The sequence below is a fragment of the Candoia aspera genome, chromosome 2 (assembly GCF_035149785.1).
Source record: "Candoia aspera isolate rCanAsp1 chromosome 2, rCanAsp1.hap2, whole genome shotgun sequence".
Lineage (NCBI taxonomy): Eukaryota > Metazoa > Chordata > Lepidosauria > Squamata > Boidae > Candoia > Candoia aspera.
In genome coordinates, this window is record NC_086154.1 from 227,369,876 (window position 1) to 227,384,058 (window position 14,183).

The window sequence follows — 14,183 nt, forward strand, 5'->3', positions numbered from 1 at the left end:
GGGTATCTTCAGTGCTCCGAAGGATAATAGGCTTCTTAAACAGGCCCCGTGTTTAAAGCGTTGCCTGAAACACACGGGACGATTAGGAAAGGGCACCAATAGCTGCCTAGAGCCCTTGGCTAACAGGATGAATCCACCCACGCCAACGGCCAAGCAGATAATCTGTAAATTGTGTGCAGCTTTTCTGTCCCCAAATCCTGCTTATTTCGAACTGCTTTAAGAGGTGCCGTTGCCCTGGGAGCCGAACGGGGAGAGATCTGACCTCTGCCGCGGGAGTCTAAGAAGGAGCCGGTGACAGACGCAAAACAGTGTTTGGCGGGGTAAGATTTGGGTGAAACCTTCCTCTGGAGCGACGCGTTTCCAAAATGCGCGACTTCTTTCGAAGCGACACGAATCCCGACAACGAGCTCCCTCCCCAAGTTAACCCTTGCAACTTAGGCGCTACGAGGTGCAATCCAGGGGGCGGAGCAAGTCGGCACCAAGAACTGCTGTAGCCCCTCGCCTTCCAGGCTCCCCGCAGTCCCTCGCCCGCTGCCTGCCAAGCGCGTAGCTTGGGTCACACCGAAGAAAGCTCGAGGCGAGGGACTTGGATGACCCGGCGGACTATCCCACTCAACAAAGCCGCCCTTTGGAGCGCGCGGCGGCCTTTCTTTGAGGTCCTTCTTGCGAGTGGCCCGAAAACCGACGAAGCGACGCTTTGGGCTCGGAACGGCGGGAGGGAGATCACTTTAGAAGCCACGGGTCCTGGGTAGGTCGCAGCCTTGCGCTGCTTCCCTTGCCTGCTTTTCTCGTAGGCGGGTGGAGCCAGTAGTTCTGGAAGTGGGCTGTGATCCACGGAAGATGATGCGATAGTAAATATCCTAGTCTTTAGGAGTCCGGCAAGATTCTTTTTGAGTGGACTGGGGGTGACCAAATTCCAGAAGGTACAGAACTTTCTCGGCTCCTTTTAGTTCTTTGAAGCAAAACAGCCCTCGGCACCTCTCTCTTCCCCTTTCCTTGCAGTACCTGTCGATTTTCTGCTTTTAAGTGGACAGCTTCTCCCTCCTATACAGACAGTCTAAATCAGGATTAGCGGGGGGAAAGAACTGCTAAGGGAAGTCGTATCTGATTATTGCAAGCTGGCAAAGTGAAATGCGCAGGGTTGCCATCACCTTTTTCCCATCCTCTTTTCTGGCAAGGTTCTTGTGTTTTTAACGTTTCAGGAACAGAAGTTTCTTCCCTTCAAAACCTTTCCATACCTGGGAAAATACTTCACCTCTCAAATTTCTGTCTGCTCTGCTCTTATTAACAGCCTGGGAGTTCTGCAGGGAGGGGGCATAGCTCAGTGGCAGAGCAAACTGGCTTGGCATGCGGATGGTCCCTGCTTCACAGCCCCTGGCATTTCCAGGCAGCCTGGGAAAAGTCTAGCCTGAGAGCATCAGTGGTGATGGGCTAGCCCAGTGTTTCTCAACCTTAGCAACTTTAAGATAGGTAGGCTTCAGCTCCCAGAATTCCTCAGCCAGCCGTGCTGGTTGGGGAATTCTGGGAGTTGAAGGCCACATTATCTTAAAGTTGCTAAGGTTGAGAAACGCTGGGCTAGATGGACCAGCAAGTTGACTTCACTGTAGGCAAGATGCTCCTCCTAATAATATGTGGACAGTTGTAGGGCACGTGTGTAATTCCATTAGCTCAATCTTCCGCTACCTGATGCCCCCAAGTTGTGTTGGGACTGCAACTCCCAGAATTCCAAACAGCCATATTGATAAGGAATTCTGGGAATTGCAGTCCTAATTCTGGCTGGCACTAAGTCGGAGAAAGATGAGCTATCAAAAATGGATCTAAGCAGGTGCACTTATATACAATCTAAGATGCTTTTGTGAGGGTCAAGGCATTTAATCTCTTCCTTCAGTATCCACAAATGCAACACTCTGACATTCTTCCCTCGTTTCTGAAAAACACATCCTTATTAAAGCAATCTTGCTTCATTTCTAAGGTGTTATGCTTCCCAGCCCTTTTGACAGAACTTGCTGTGTTTTATGTTTGATATTTCCTTTCCTAAATAAAATAAAAAAATAAAGGGCTCCCTTTCCTAAATAAATCCACAAAACTTTCTTCTTATTCTTTCCACTTAGACAATCTAATCCTATTTGTATTTATTCTGAGTAAATTCTATTATATTCAATGAAACAAGTTCTCAGGAAAATGTCCACAAGATTGCAGCAACCTTAATAAAAAACTGTCCTAATTCATTCTCAAATGACAAAATCTTCCAACACACACAGCACACTTCCAAATGCCTCTAGAGGAATTTGCACAGTTGTCACCAGAGTTCTTAGTAGACAAGCAGCATGAAAGAAATATGAGATACACTTCAGGATTCTGCTTCTTCCCTTTAAAACTTACCCTGAATCTTTGCCTTAATTAAACAGACCTTGAGCCTTGGTTAATGTGTGTAATGCACAATGCCTAGGAAAGGGAAAGCTAAACCATCTTGGTTTGTCAAAATAAACTTAGAGAATTCTGCATAGCCAAACATTTGAGAGACCAATCACTCTATGAAAATGCCTGTACATATGTTGTGCCTGTAGAGCTGTATCAAATGTAGGAGGAATTTGTTAATTTGCAAGCCTTTGAAATGGCCTCGCAGATGGAGGAGGAAGATGTCTGAAATAGCAAAAAGGTCAGAGTGCAAGGTAGTCATGTTTACCTGTAAGTAAGACCATGGGACATAGTAGGACTTATAAATGAATGCAAAAAATTAATGTTTAGAAACTTAGTACAGTATGAATAAAATAATACCTCAAATACCAACCGTTCAACAAGAAAATCTATATGTTGCATGTGGTTGGGGTGTTCACATGCTTTCCACTTCCCATAGTTCCTTTATAAAGAGAATAATAGAGACTTAATAAGCTGTTCTTATTAGACAGTTTATTTACTAATGTTAGGCGTAGCATATGAGAATCAATTCATATAAGAGGCAGTAATAGTCACTAAACAATATCAGTTGCTTAGTCATATTCTATGATTTTAAGATATGAACTACATAGCAACTTTTTCCAATAAAATCCTTCTCATATTGTTTTTCCCCCTATTTTGCTTATATTTAAACTGTTAAACAGTGCTTCTCCCAGCCTTTAGACAGTAAGGAGTGATTTGGAATTGTCATTGGTCATCCCAGGACATTCATCAGAAATACTTGTCATTTTTCAATATTAGGTGCAGGCTATATAACATTCTTAAATGAGGGGGAGGATTATACATTTAATGGAAAGATGTTGAAAACGTGGCTTTATGTCAGTATGGTACCTTACTACTACTATTTTTATCATTATCTACATTTTCAGTTAAGCCAAGGTTGTTCCCATACTGTATAAGACACAGAATCTGTAGCAAGAAACCACAGCACAACAGGGATCAGAATTCTATACTGACTTAGTATAGAGCCTGTTGCAAAATATACAGGTTACGGTCTAGCAAAGTATTAAAAAGGGACATGCTATATACAAGTACAGTAGTGAACTTTGAAGAAGCTGGATGAAAAGAGTATTGACGCTTTTGAACTTTGGTGTTGGAGAAGATTCCTGAGAATACCATGGCCAGCCAAGCAAACAACAAATGGATCATCAAGCAAATCAATCCAGAGTTCTCACTCAAGCCACAAATGACCAGGCTCAAGTTGTCCTACTTCAAACACATTATGCAAAGACCCAGCTCTCTAGAGAAGGCTCATTCTAGGAAAGGTGGAAGGAAAAAGAAGAAGAGGAAGACCAGCAGCAAGGTGGATGGACTCAATTACTGTGGTCATGGGTGCTCTACTGGAAGACCTGAAGGACAGATTGTCATGGAAGACATTTATCTACATGGTTGCTAAGAGTCAACACCAACCTGATGGCACATAAACAGCATCACCCTTCATTTGTCTATTGTTTTAAAAAAAACTACCTAGCTGATCTACAGAAATTCATCAAGAGATCTAACAGTGTATCAATATTAATTCTATATTAATATCTGCTGTTAAGATTTTCCAGACAGGACTGTTTTTTTTATCCTGATAATGCTCTTAATATGTGTAATGCACATATTAGCATACAACTAAAAATGTGGATAAGTAATGATAATAGTAGTGGTAGTAAGGTACCATGTTGATATAAAGGCATCTTTTCAACATCTTTCCATTAAATGTACAATCTGCAATGGTGCCATGATCACTCTAATTTATTCAGCATGATGAATAAGTCAGTACATAAGCATATACATTTATTGAGAAATTAAAACTCTGTTAAAAATTATACCAAGTATAGAGCACCTCTTATGTTTACATTTATTTCAGTCTGGCATTCCAGACTTGGTTTGGCTCACTATTATTATAATTCAGCATTTCCAAGACAGAATTCAGATGGAATTTACTAAAAATGGTTGATCTTTAAAACTTGCTTGCTAATATGTAGTTTCTAAGTGATAGCAACTATTTGCCTAAAGCATAAAGGGAGTTATTTTCAAAGGTTTTCATACAAATTGCTTTGCTAATAGACCTGTATTTTAATAATCTCTTACTGTTGTGCTTTTAAACATTCAAGGTGCCGACTAAGAGTTGTAAACTGTGAAGTAACTACCATGGAACAGATTAAGTAAAGCAAATGATTTTCAAAATAAAGAGGGTGGATGTGGTAAGTGCTATATTCTTTTTCATTTCCATCATTCAATATTGCAAAAAGCTCTGTTTATTACTTCCTTTCTCTACATTTTTTTTAAGTTAGAGTGTAGGATAAACCCTGCAGTAGTATGTACTAAAAGGTATACTAATGACAAAGACTTTCTATAATCACAACTTATTGTGCATTATACCATTTTAGCTGTGGCATGCAATTTATATTCAGGTGTCGCTCTTCAGCACCTAGCTTTGAAAATATATTTTACAATTAATTCATTTCCAAAAAATTACATACATTATATTTCTCCCCCATGGATTGTGAAATATTTAAATTACCCTTCTGCAATCTATATCCTATTATAATGAGATTCTGGGAATTTACATGTTATATGAAATTATAAAAGTATTATGGATTGAAATAATGTTCTGAATGAGTGGGAGAACAAATAAAGTATTGTTGAACTTGAGGGGTAGATTAATCTCTAGCCTTGGTTCCTTTTAGGGTAGGTTACTCTGGCACCTACTCCAACTAAATGGAAGTGTGTGTGTGTGAGAGAGAGAGAGACATAAAGCTCACTTCAAGAGCTCTATCAAAAGCTATGGGTCATGCTTAAAAGCAGACAGATATGAGAAGTGTTTCAGCAAACTGCTCTTTTAAGACTGGGTGGATGTGGAGTAGAGTAAGAAGAATAGTAGGGTGGGGCTGGACCCTGGATGGAAAATGGAAGACACAGCCAGGGTTAGGATGAATAAACTGTGAGGTTATTGTCAACATAACTTTGGCTCTCTGTAATTTAAATGTCATTTTCACAGGGTAAATTGGCAGGCCCATTTCTGTTAAAGAATTAAACATTTGACTATCATTCTAAAACAAGAACGAACTTGGATAATTACTGAAAGAGGATGTTAGCTGAGCTCACCATGAAATAATCATATTCGTAAGGGAGAGAGACACTTGGCTACACCTCAGCCCTTCAGTAAGGTTATAGAAGGGTTAATTATTCTAATAATTACACCTCCTCTTGTGCCTTATTTTTTCTTTTTAATTCAGATGTAAGTTTCAGGTGGAAGGCTGGGAAACAGTGCAAAATTTCTGTTTCCTGTTGCCTAACAGGAACCTTTAATCTTACCTTTTTGGAAGGAATCCAGAGGGGATTTGCTGCCAATTATTGGCTGTTTGTAACACATGTTTTAAAAATATGGTCTGGAGGTAACATTTCAGTGTAAATTATACCAAATTTTAAATGACACAGGAAGATTCCACAGGTGTTGTAAGAGCCATTTTTATTTGTTCACTGAAGTGTTCTCTACTGAGTTTCCAGAATGAAAAAAATCTATTTGGCTTCTACAGTTTGTCTTCAAGGGATTGCAGTTTTTTTTTTTTTTTAAAGGTAGAGGTGCCTTGTTCATTGCCTTCAGGATCTTTGCTTTGACTGAAAAATATTGGCATAAACTGCTGAGTATCAGTCTTAGTATAAAGTCATAACTATTTAAAGAGGGATTCTAATAATGAAAATTAATATGCACCTAGTTGACCTGATCTGGATCAGAAGCTAAGCAGATTAAGGATTTATTAGCGCTTGAATAGGAAACTATTAGGAAATCCTGAGACTGTAAACTAGAATAGGAAATTTAAAAAAAACAAAACATCCTGGATTAAGGCAGTAGTAAACACTTTCAAACTGTTGCCAAGAAAATTGTATGGACATGTACATGAAATAACCAGGAGTCCAGCTTGATTTGAAGGACACTTTATCTTTTTTAATAATGTAAATATGAAGATAATGCACAGGGCATGTGAAGCCACAAAACTTGCATTTATTTTGATGCTGACGTTCTTTTATTTCAGGCTATTAAGCAAAAGCACACTAACCTTTTCTCTGTCCTGCGGAGAAGTTTGCTTTTAAGATTCACCATTTTCCTGCAATTTTGTACAAAGAAAGGCATTGGCCAGGATTTAGCATAGAATTTTATTCACTTCCATACACATCAGTTATATTCATATAATTATCTTTCTTCAGTCCAAAGCTACTTTCTGTTATCTGTTTGAAATCATATCAAGATGATATTTAGTGATAAATTATTTTTGCAGTTTCTTTTCCAAAATACTATATAGTACTACATTTGAACACCTCCATTTGAACTTATCCTACTAAGAGATCTTTAATTTGGAAGCTCTTGGGACATTTTGGATTGTATGAAAACACAGTTACTATGTAATCTTAACTACTAGTGGTTGAGAAACTCATTCTCCAGATAGTGCTGAACTACAATTCCCACATGACAGTGGGTGAAAGGAGTTGGGAATTATGGTTCAAGGAACATCTGAAATCCTCACTTTTGTTTTATTTATCATAATGGTGGCTAAAAACCTTCAGCAATCACATCCACATTATATAAACAAAAACTGAGCCTTAAACCATGTAGCACATGAAAGCCAGCTCCTAAATTCTCGTTATTGAATCTACCTTCTAGGGGTCATGTATATGTTGTTGTTGTTGTTGTTGTTAGTTGCCATTGAGTCATTTACAACTCATGGCGACCCTACATATAACAGAATGAAATGCTGTTTGGTCTTGCGCCACATGTCTGACTGTTCCAATGTTTGCATCCATTGTTGTGGTAATTGTATCAATTCATTGCATTGAAGGTCTTCCTCTTTTCCACTGGCCTTTGACTTTACCAAACATGATGTCCTTTTCAAGTGATCAGTCTTTCCTGACAATGTGCCCAAAGTATGAGAGTCTAAGCCTAGTTAACTTGTGTATCTACTACTAGAATTGTGGCATCATGCAGAGGATTATGGAGATGGCCTCGAAGAAGGAATTCAATAGCTGTTACACAAATAGGAGCTTAGCCCTGGAAGGGAGGAGAGAATAAGAAGGAAACTCAAGATTGTCCCTCCTTGATTCTCTTTGGTATAGGAGTGTAGAGAGAGATACTCGGTCAGGCTTTCAAAATTCTGTTATTATATCCTGAAACAATAGAATTCCAGTAGTCCTTGTGGAATCTGTTTTTTGGCCTGGCCTACCTCAAAAGTCTAATACATCAGCAAGGTAAGATGAATGTGGCTTATTTATTGAGAGTCATATTAATGCCATCTAAAGTAGACTCATGAAAGGCCCAGAATCAGGTCTCTGTTTTGCTGTGTAAATAGATTATCCCTCTGAAGGCATCCTAACTGCAAATGGATAGTTTGTGCTCTAGGGAAGGAAAGAGATATTCCCTTTCTTTTCTGTGACTTTTGAACAATTTACTTCAAAAGGCTCTGTTTTATTACAAGATACATTTTCTGGTTAAACTGGAGTCATCTGTTTTAAGGTCTATTGTTAGGAATGATGTGGAGAAAATAATAGGTACAAGTCAACATTTAGGAGATGTTAAGATCCATGGATCAAAACAGAAGAAATTTAAAAGCATAGTTAATAATGAAGACTTATGCAAGATAAGCCCCATTGGAAGCAGTGGGGCATCATTCTGATCGCAAATGTTTAGGAATGCTCTATTAAATTTTCCATGGCTGGGGAAATGTGGTTAAGGCATGTTTATAAGCATGAATGCATTGATCAGTTGTTACAATATTCCATGTGTGAAGCAATTATTACTACTTCCATGTGTAAATAGTCATTTCAGATCAAATCTAGTTCATGTAAAGCACAATACTTTTCAAGAGGCAGAGTACCACACAGGGCCGCAACTAGGGTCTGTGTCACCCAGGGCAAACATGGATTCCGGGCCCATTTTGGCACACACACACCCCCGCACTCATTTTGGCTCCCCACCAGCACGGCACCCGGGGCACATGACCCGGTTGCCTCCCCCAGTTGCGGCCCTGGTACCTCATTTCATTGGGATTCACTGAGTGATACCTTTTTCATTGCTATAGTTCATAGCACTAGTGCAAATAATAGTGTATAGCAATTATCCTTAGACCAGAACTTTAGTAATAATGCGATGTAATTCTGTGGTTTTGGATGCTACTAGATTTATCCATTGTTTTAATCAGTGCTTCACAAAGACTTGCTCCTAATGTATAAATAAAATTTAAAACATAAAATTTCAATAAAAGTTTCTGAAAATGCCAATCAATTATTGAGATACGTTTAGGGCCTTTTTTCATGTTTTGTATCTTTGCCAACAGGGAAATGTCTGACTGTGGAAATAATAGAATAGCAAGTCCACCCCATAATGAATAAAATATGTAAATGTGCTCTTAATGTATTGCTCTACTCTGATTTTGTTTTCTGCAGTGATACTGTCAAAAGGACACACAATATTTTCTATTTAAATAATATGAATGATTCTACACTTTTTTCATCTCTGTGTCCTCAGTTCTAGAAGGTCACAGATCTGTCTGAATCCATTTTAATTTTTCAAAACAGAAAATAAAGGAAAGAATAAAAATACAAATAAACAAATAAAGGAAAAAAGAAAATAAACAGTATTTAAAAATATATAAATATTTATTTTAGACTATAGTCACTTTTTTTTTTCTTTTCTTTTGATTAATTCAAGTCAGCCTTGATTCATGGTGACTTATATGGACAAGTCCAAGTAGTTTTCTTGGCAATATTTTTTGGATGTGGTTTGCCATTGCCTCCATCCTACGGCTAAGAGAAAGTGACTGACCCACAGTTATCTGGCTAGCTGGTTTAATGCCTAAGGCAGGACTAGAACTCATGTGCTCCTGGTTTCTAGCCACTACATCAATCAGGCTCTTTTTAATTAGACAGAATGACTGAGACATCACCCATTCCCCATTCCTTCTGAAATGTAGGCCAGAGCACTAGATGTGAACATGACACCCACACTGAAGGTTTGCATTACTGCATAATGCTTTAACAAAGCTCCTTGATGGCAGGAGTGTCAAAAAGTCAAGATGATAGCTTTGATTACACAATTGCAACTACTATCTTGACTTTTTTGATCCTCTCCTGTGGACACCCATGCTCCACAATACAAAAGGACAGTATGGAATGGGAATTACAGAAAAATGTTACATAAAAACTGCTTGAAATCATAATCTATCTTAAGCAAAGGATTGGCCTTCATAGATTTCCACTCTGGTTTTTCTAGAGTCTTAATTTAGTTCTCCCTTATGTTATCTATAGTGCCATCTACGTGCTGGGGCTGTACAAAACATTAGAAATGATAATATCTGACCTAAAGAATATAGCACACAACATACTTTGATGGTACCTGAATCAAATAATATGCATTGTATTTATGAAGTCCTAGTGAAGAACTTAGTACTAATGAAGTCTGTCACAGAAGTTTATCTTATACAGTAGGATAGTGAACCATTCCAATATCATAAAAACTTCCATCCTCCATATCAGGATAAGCTGGTCACCCAAAAGAAATGATAAAGCAGTACTGATTTTATTGAATTGATAAATGGGAGTATTGATAAAATAATACAATAATTATTTTATTTTATTTTATTTATTTTTATTGATAAATACCCTATCTTACTTGGGGAGGAACCACCATGTCCTGTGCAGTGCCATTTTACTATGGCCAGTGGGAGGTTACTGGGACTGGTAGAAGGTTTCACTAGTTAATGAAATGCATCAGGAAAATTAATATGCTCCTCTTGGCTCCAGCACAAGTGAAACATTGGAGCTTTCTGCAGCTGGGTTGAGAAAATTCCAGTGTAGTTGCACTGACATAATGCTATGTCCATCAGCAGAGTTTCATTTTTGTGCTTACATGAGAATCCCCTCATTTAACTGATGAAGGTAGCTTTGCTTCCATTCTTCTCATTAAACAATTCCTAGCTATTCTTCCCTCTTAAAGATTGTGATTTTTTTATCCCGCCTTTATTCTTTTTATAAATAACTCAAGGCAGTGAATATACCTAGTACTCCTTCTTCCTCCTATTTTCCCCACAACAACCCTGTGAGGTGAGTTGGGCTGAGAGAGAGTGACTTTCATGCCGGCTTTCATGCCTAAGGCAGGACTAGAACTCTCAGTCTCCTGGTTTCTAGCCTGGAGCCTTGACCCCAGTGTTTCTCAACCTTGGCCACTTTAAGATATGTGGACTTCAACTCCCAGAATTCCCCAACCAGCATGGCTGGCTGGGGAATTCTGGGAGTTGAAGTCCACACATCTTAAAGTGGCCAGGGTTGAGAAGCACTGCACTAGACCATTTGTTTTTTTTTAATGAAATTGCTTTACATTGGCACTGGAATATTTAATTACAAGTAGTTTATTTCATGCAAAAATTGTGAAAGAATTGTGCAGAAGGCTGCATTGATACCTGAAAAAAGAGAACAAGAGAGAAAGTAGGATTGTACTAAAAGCCAAGGTAATCATATTGGCCATTCTAGAATCCATATTAGGGCAGTATCTTCATTTCAGCAACTGAAAGATTGTATATTCAGCAAGACTAACTAAAATGCCTCATAGTAGTGACTGAGCTTCCAAGTTCTCTAAAACTCTTCTTCAGGAAGAAGATTAAGCCAACAAACAAAAGAGGGTAAAGAAGAAAACACCAACTCACCTCACAGGGTTGTTGTGGGGAAAATAGGAGGAGGAAGGAGTATGAGGTATGTTAGCTGCCTTGAGTTATTTATAAAAATAATAAAGGGATAAAAAATTTTTTTTTAAAAAAAATCTTGTTCACTAGTCCCCTACTTTGTTTGACTCCCATGTGGTGGGGGTGATTTACATTCTGCCCAAAGTTCTGGAGAAGGGCAAAGTTACTATAATGTTTTAGTTTGTGGGTGATAATAATAGAAGAGCATCCCTTTGTAATGGATTTCATCATCCTTAAAATTATTGTCTTCTTTTGTATTAAAGGCAACCATAGTCTTTTATGTATTGATCCCCACCTCTCCCCGTGGGTGTATAAATGACAAGCCGCAGGTATTCACAAGGGAAAAAAACCCAAAACAGGATGTTTTAATGTATACGGCCCGAGGACCATCCCTCTTCTGGAAGGTCACTTAGAGTGTCAGTCTAAATGGGGCCTTACAGTACTTCCAAGCAAAGGCGCCTATAGGATTGCAGCCTGCGGTGACGAAGCGAAGACTACTGTTGCCTTCTGGACTATCCCGCGTGCTGCTGAAGCGGTGAGTTGGCACAGCAGACTTTTTGAAGCAAAGCGTTTATACGGGGGATGCGTGCACTCCCGCGAGCAGGGGCAAAAGAGAGCCTAGAAGTCGGGAATGAGCCAGGGAAAGACTGGGTCGGTTCTTTTATCTAGCGCGCCGCTGTCCTTGTAAAGCTGGGCGGGTGTGTTTATCTGAATTTCCTCTCTCCATCCTCGCCATCAAAACTTTAGCTTCGGGGTGAGCGCGGACAGCTTCGCGCTTCGAAGCGGAAGCCGGACGAGAACTAAAGCTGATTTGCAGACCAAGGCTAAGAGTCTAAGAAAAAGGTGCAGAAGAGAGATGGAGGGAGCGAGGGAGGGAGAAGAAAGGAAATGTCAACGGCCGTGATTAAAAAAAAAAAGGAGGGGGGAAGCCGCACCCGCTGCCTGTCTTGCATCTCAGGGAAAAATGTTTCCAAAGTGCCTTGAAAGTTGGCCTGAACGTTGTGATAGCGCTGCCCCAGCCCCGCTGGTGGAAGGCGGCGGACTCCCTCGTCTTGCACGGCTTTCTCCTCCGTTTCGCCGCCGCGAGCGGCGCAGTCTCCCGATTCCCCCCCCCCCGCCTCCGACCCGAAGTCCGCTTCAGCCGGAGGGGTTGGCTCGCAACCCGCCCCGAACCGGACCGCAACGCTTCGCTCTCGCGGCGCCGCTTTCGTATCAGTCCGTAGATTTCGCTACTGAGCTGAAGCGGAAAGAAAGAAGGGAGCTTGCGCAAAACGAGATGCCAAAATTGACCAACGCTTGAGCAAAAGCTCGTCTCGCCCCGGTCCCTCCTTACCATCCGAACAGCCTTTCTAAAAAGATTGCCGCTGGAGGACCGCGGGCGCCCTGTCTCTTAAACACCCACTCCCCTCGGGTTTCTGGCCAAGAAAACTTAGGCTGGGTCGGTTCCAGCAGCAACCTTGCCCTCTCCCCCAGCCCAATTTTTTAATGCTCCTATCGCCTCTCCCATGGAGCGGGGAAGGAGGGGAGGGATGTGACTCCCCGCCTTATTGCCGCGATCGCTATGGCTGCGTGTAATAACAGAGGATTGTCATTAGGGTTGCTCCGTGGCATATGTCGTTCCGCCAACTCTCCTAAACCACTAACCAACCCTCCCCCGCTCTCCCCACCCCGGCGGTAAAAAACTAAAATTAGCAAAATGTCAGGCATGGCAAGATTGATTCAGCCAAGATGCAATTATCATTTAAAAAGTGCTTGATTGAGGTGCCTGATGTTGGGTGATTTATTCTGCATACCATATACATAATTAAAGTAGGGTAGTGGAGTAATTTATCAATCTCGTTGAGACTAGAGAGGGGCAAGGAAGGCGGAAAGAGAGAGAGGGAGACGGGGAGAGAGATCTTTGCCACCGCCTCTGCTCTGCTCTTAGCTGGTCGCTCTCTGTTCTTTTTTTTATTAAAACGCGTTCGGGATGTGATCCCGCCCTCTTTTTTCAAGAGTGAAACTGATTATTTCTCCAGGTCGGCAAGAGAGAGTCTTTCGTTTGGGATTGTGGGAGAGAGAGAAAGAGGGAGGAAAAAGAGGAGGAGGAGGAGGAGGGAAGGCAGAAGGAAGAGAAGCCTCGCCGGGCGTGGAGTTTTTGAATCCTCCCTTCCCTGCCTCTCTTCTCTCCCCCCTCCCCTTCTTCCTGCGATCCGCGATGTTACAAAGCCCGTGAGCTGTGCTTTCCCCATTCGCCTCCTGTCACTTCCTTCCTGGACGCTCTCAGGACGAGTCCGCTTACTTTTAATCCGACCAGCAGCACGGGCACTTGCGCCTGCTGCACGCTTAGGGACACACGCCGCCGCCGCCGCCACCAGCGCCACCACAGAGCTCCTGGCAGTTCATTGGATTGATTTTCAAGGTTGTGTGTGTGTGCGCGCGCGGGCGTGCGCGCGCGCGCCCGTGTGCATGTGTGGTTAAAGGAGGCTGCGTGTTGGACCAGGTGGGGAACATCTTACAAGGCTGGAAGAATTAAAAGCTTTTTTCCCCGTTCCTTCTCCTCCTATTCCTCCTCCTCCCCCACTCTACTCAATTACTTCTCTTTCTCTCTCTTGTTTCTCAAGAAGAGGAAAAAAATATCTCAAGGACTCGTCTGATCATCCAAACGTTTGCGATGTAAGTACACGTGCAATTCCATTTAGAAGTCAGGCTGTGTTGACACTGCTGGGATGTCTAATGATAGGCATTGTGATATATGTGGCAGTAAAGTACGGTGTCCTGGGAACACAGGGATGGCAGAGTCATCCAGCAGTAGGTGGCTTTAAAGTAATGTCGCACTCTTAAGTCACCTAGGTAAGTTGCTGAGGATTTCTTTCCTCTCTCTCCCTCTATCTGCTGCTTGAGTGTTTAAAGTTTCATGAAGTTAGTTCACGTCATTGGTGTGTTTTGGTATTGTGAAGTGAGCTAGGATTGTTTGTCTTTTAACATTTCACCAAATGCTTATGACCTTGGAGTACTTGCCCCATGAAT

General features: G+C 41.1%; 1 protein-coding gene across 12 annotated transcripts in view; it reads left to right on the forward strand.

The window, feature by feature from the left end:
- The window catches only part of MEF2C (myocyte enhancer factor 2C), a 198,571-nt gene that overhangs the window by 13,028 nt on the left and 171,360 nt on the right, over nt 1-14,183 (forward strand). For 10 of the 12 annotated variants that reach the window (XM_063295445.1, XM_063295433.1, XM_063295441.1 and 7 more), the window contains exon 2: nt 4,560-4,649. The exons of 1 other annotated variant lie outside the window; for it this stretch is intronic. The gene's annotated coding sequence lies outside the window, so the exon portion shown is untranslated. Of the gene's footprint in view, nt 1-4,559; nt 4,650-13,342; nt 13,830-14,183 lie in introns of those variants that run through there. One more of the 12 variants, XM_063295434.1, reaches the window with a different exon arrangement.